Raw genomic sequence first — 5,633 nt, 5'->3', positions numbered from 1 at the left:
ATTTTTCTTCATTTTAAAGGTGAAAATCTGTAATAAATAAAACCAAGGGTACCAACAGAGTTTTGCCAAAGCTTGGGTAGGAATATGTTATTTACGCCATTATAATCTCGCACAGTCGAGGTGTAACAAAAAAAAACTACGATCTCCGATGCATCAATCAATGCACAATATCAAAAACTCAAAAGTAACCACTCATCTTTTTCTCTGTCTTATCTTGATCTCGATCCTATTTTACAAATAAATTGCACATTTATTCTAGCTTCAATTTATATTTTATTTATTTGTTTTTGTTTCTGGATGACTGGATGGTTCATTCATGATGTTGAAGGTTAGGTGCAGGATTGTAGTGGAGACACTGCTAGTATATGTCGTCTTCTCTGCACTCGAAAGAGCTTGAGACTAAGACCAATTAAAAATCACTCGTCACTTTCAAATTATTCGACCCTCTTGTAAGTCAATTACAACAAAATTTTTCGCTTAAAATTTCAGTAACATATTTTTGAGTCAGACTCAGACATTGATTATTCTAGTGAATGATACAGAATTCTAACACTCTGATTGGTGAAGAACTGCAGATAGATTCAAATTCGTATGTGTATGCATGTGGTGGTTGAAAGTTTGTGAAAAATATAGTGATGTTAGTCAATATATAAAATTGGAGAAGTGAAAAAATAAAATAAAAAACAACAATATGTGAAGAATATCACATACATATAAATATGATATTTACGTGATTCAGTATAATTTGTATATATCTATAGATGAGAGAAACTATTATAAATTTATGAACACGATACAAGAGTAAACACCATCAATCCACCCATTATATAGTTTCTCTCGTAACAATAAATTGGTTATAACCCTTAGAACCAATTATATTTATAGATAGAATAAAACATTATTTTTCTACTATGATTCATATTTCAAATTATAATAGGACTCACTTTATTTAATTTATTCTCCTATTTTAACTCAAAATAAAATCATAAACTAGAAATTTGCCAAAAATTGAAATTCTCTTAAAAATCTTCATCAATTACCAAAAAAAATGCTTATATTTCAAAGTAACGAAGAGAATTCAAACATTTGACTCTGCTTAGGAAAAAAATTATAATACCATAAAAATATATCACATTTTCTGTATCAACATCTAGTGAATTATCTGAATTATAAACTGAACTCTTAATATTTTTCAGGGAGCTCCGAACACCTTAGCTTGTGTTGTCTTCTATCTGGAAAGAGCTTGAGACCAAAAGAAGCTGACTGTGTCTTGAAAATCAATTAATAGCCAAATATTAGAGTTCAATATATACCCTCCATTTTCTTTAACTTTTTAAACTCTATTATAGAGCTAGGCATTTAGGACCGGGCCTAAAAACCCAGCATCAAAACCCGATCCTTTTGAGACCAGACCTAAGGAAGAGGGCCCGGACCCTCCATTGGGCCCTCCTCCAAGGCCTGGGCCTGGTCCAAATTTTTTTTACATTTTATCATTTTAGTTCTTTATAAAATTACATTAAACCCTCTAAAATAAGTATAAATTATAAGGACTAAAATAAAATTTTACAAAATTTATTTAAAAAAAGAAAATTTAACTTTTTATATTATAACCGTTGGCTGCCAACGGTTTTTTTTTCATTTTCCCCCTCACAACTACACTATAAATAACCCTAAAACCTTTAATTTTTTTCACACCAATGAATCTCTCATTCTTTCATTCTCTCAATCTCTCTACTCCAAATCTCCCATCAATTTCTCATTCAATTTATATTTATAATTTATTCATATTATTTATTTATATTATTCAAATTTTTTTCTATTTTTCAATATCATCATAATTTCATATTATTATTTAATTTCTTTTCATTTTAATTATTTATTATTTTATTATAAATTTATAATGTCTTCCCCAAATGAGTTTTACGTTCCATCCACCGAAGAAATTAAAGCCTTCAATCCATTTTCACCATTTCCTCCAGAGGAAGCAGCTGTAATTCCACAACCACATTCGGTCGGGACGAGGTGTAGCCAAACACATGTGAGCTGCGAGTCAACGGGCACGGACATAGCCCAACCCCCCCGACCGTCAAAGAGGGTCGTGTCCGATGTCTGGCGATACTTCACCAAATCAAAACGGCCAAAGACAAATGGGGAGGGGGAAGAATCGTGTGGGATATGTAATTTATGTGAAACCATTATTGGGGCTGAGAAGGGGACTTCGACGATGCGACGACACGTAGAGAAGAAGCATCCCCAAATAAATGCATCTTCAAGCGGATCAGGTAGACAAATTCAAACTCAACTTAATTTTAATCCACAATCCTCAACTCTCTCAACATGGCAATACAATACACATGTTGCACGAGAGGAAATAACAAGATATATAGTTGCTACAGACTCTCCCATTTGTTTATCTGAAAATCCTTTTTTTGTTAATATGGTTAAAACTGCATTTTGTCCAGCATATACCCCTGTTAGTAGAACTACAAGTAGAAGAGATATACTAAAACTTTATAACAAAATAAATAATAAACTTAAAAACGAATTTCAAAATTTTAGGAATATATCTATTGCACTTACATCAGACATATGGGCTTGTAGATCAAAAACCGATTTTTTAACTGTTACAGTACATTTCTTAGATCATAATTGGGGTTTACAACAAAAATTGATAGGTTTTAAACCATTATATGAAAAACATAGTGCTGAAACTATTTATTTTACAATTCTTGAAGTTTTGCAAGAATATTTATTAACTGATAGAGTTGTAGCGCTAACGCTTGATAATGCAGCTGCTAACACCACGGCAATATCTTTATTTGAAAAGAAATTGGATCCGCTTGGTGAAGGCAAATTTTATCACCAGAGATGTGCTTGTCACATCATCAATTTGATAGTTAAAGCAGGTTTAGATGCTATACATTCAAAGATTGAGAGGGTGCGTAGAGCTATCGGATTTATCGTCGGCGGTAGCAATAAAAGATGGCAGGAGTACGTCAAATATTGTAAGCAAGAGGACCCACCGGTTCGACCTTTGAAGTTATGTACAGACATGCCTATCCGTTGGAACTCTACCTACTTGATGTTGGAAAAAGCTTTGCCAACCGCGAAACAAATTACAGATTTCGTCAACCGGAAGAACTATCCAGAGGAAGTTGTCAACTATGATGATTGGGCGGTTTGTGAACTTTTTTATTCATTTCTTAAAATTTTTTATGATGCTACTAATACATTAAGTGGTATTTATTATCCAACTACTAATTTAGTGTTAGATATTTTAGTTCAAATTGCTAAAACTTTTGCTCAATATAGATATGATAACATTTTAAGTGAAATTGTTTCAAGTATGGAAGAAAAATATAAGAGATATTGGTTAGATATTCCATTCTTATATGGATTAGGCCTTTTTCTAGATCCTAGGTTTAAATTATCCGTAGTTAACGGTGTAATTACTGAGTTAGGCCATTATTTAGGACATGATTATACGTCTTATTTGACTGACTTTAAACACAAATTGGATAGGCTTTTTTCTTTATATGAGAACAGATACAATGGAAGTAGAAGTGGAAGTGGAAGTGGAACGTCTAGGAGAGGCGATCAGGACCTTGATGTAGCCCCCCCTCAAGGATCGAGCAAGTGGGCGTATGTGGGACGTGGCGGAAGCTCCAGCTCTAGCTCCAGCTCGTACATACATAGACCAAATGAGATGACTCGCTACCTACAGGTGGACTTGACCTTTATGACGATGAAGGAGCAACTTGACATGGATATTCTTCAATGGTGGAACCAACAAGAAAGTCAATTCCCCATTATATCCCAAATGGCACGTGACATTTTATCTGTGCCGGTTTCTACAATTGCATCCGAGTCAACATTTTCAACGAGTGGTCGGATTGTTGAAGACAGAAGATGTTCTTTAACCGATGAGATGATTGAAGTGATAACGTGTTTACGGGATTAGACTCATGCAGAAAGAAGACTACAACAACACCCTGAAGATCCAGAACTACTCGAACTCTTTAGGAATACATATTTGAATAATGTAACTAGTGTTGACGATGAAATTGAAGATGAATAATTTAATAAAAAAATTATTTAATTGTTTATTTGTTAAGCCTGAATGTGTGAAATGTGAATATTTCATTTATGTTAAAAATTAAAATTAACTATTAATTTATTATTTTTTAAAATTAATTAAATTTTTAGAAACTTACTACTCAACCCCTAAAAAATACTAAAAACCCCCTATAAAATTTCGTTTTGCCCCCAAAATATAAAAAAATTTGAGGGAAAAAATAAAATTATCCAAGCCCCATGGGACCGGTCCTAGGACCGGTCTTGGGCCCATGGGACCAGTCCCGACCAGGCCTAAGGCCTGGTCCGGGTCCTGGTTTTTCTCATGGGCATGGGACCAGTCCCAAGCCCATGAGTGACTGGTCCCATTTGGGACCAGTCCCAAACGGGCCTAGGCTTGGGCCCGCAAGGGACCGGTCCCTCGCCCACCTCTACTCTATTATATTATCCTATCATATCCTAAGCAGTAAAAAACATATTTGTTTTAATATTGACTATTAATTCAAAATCCAATCATATTTTATTCAACACAAAATATTGAACAATAACTTTTTACAATAAAAGTTTATAAATTAACAAAAACACTTCACCCACTTAGGGATGAGCATAAAACCCAACCCCACAAGAACCCGGCCCAAACGGGGCAGAGTTTCCCCAAAACATTCGGGATTTGGGCCAAGATCGGGCCAACAATTAGTCCCAAAATTCGGGGACGGGCTGAGGCTAGGATAAGTCTGGCCCTGTTTTGTCCCCCCCCCCCCCCCCCAACCCAATCCCTGACCCAGCCTGTATATATATTAATTTTAATATTTGAAAATCAATCATATATTGTACAATAACAAATTATAATTGTGTAAGTATTTTATGAAACCATATACAAATAGGTAATAAATAAAACTGATTAAATATAATAAATCATTATAAATATTTGTAGAAATATATATATACACTAATTTTAATATTTAAAAATCAATCATATATTATACAATAACAAATTATAATTGTGTAAATATTTTATGAAATCATATAAAAATAAGTAATAAATAAAACTAGATTAAATATAATAAATCATTATAAATATTTGTAATATATATGTGCTATTATCTATAATCATATGTTAATACATAATATATATGTTATATATGTGTAATATATCATTTGGTATTTTGATTGATTATAATAAATCAATAAATAATTATAGATTTAATTTTTTTTTTGATAATATATTATAATTTAGAGAAAATGATAATAAAGACACAAAACCCCTAAACGGGGAATTCGGGGGAATGGGCTTTATTTGGGGATTTCCTGAATTCTCCGAACGGGCTACGGGCTGGGATCGGGGAACCCATTGGGCTTTTGGGTCGGGGCCGAAGACAGGGGTCCTTGGCCCGTGCCCATCCCTATTTTAGATTCAAATCACAAGAACAGTTATTAATATTATTAGCCACAGACTGCAGGACTTGCCTTGTTTCAAAAGCCTAGTTCGGGGTCGGAGGACTAGTCGAGATGCGCATAAGTTAGCCCAGACATCCCTGGTAACAAAAAAAAAAAAAAAA

Source organism: Pistacia vera, unplaced genomic scaffold (genome assembly GCF_008641045.1).
Source record: "Pistacia vera cultivar Batoury unplaced genomic scaffold, PisVer_v2 Contig495, whole genome shotgun sequence".
In the NCBI taxonomy this organism is placed as follows: domain Eukaryota; kingdom Viridiplantae; phylum Streptophyta; class Magnoliopsida; order Sapindales; family Anacardiaceae; genus Pistacia; species Pistacia vera.
This window is presented reverse-complemented; position numbering follows the sequence as displayed.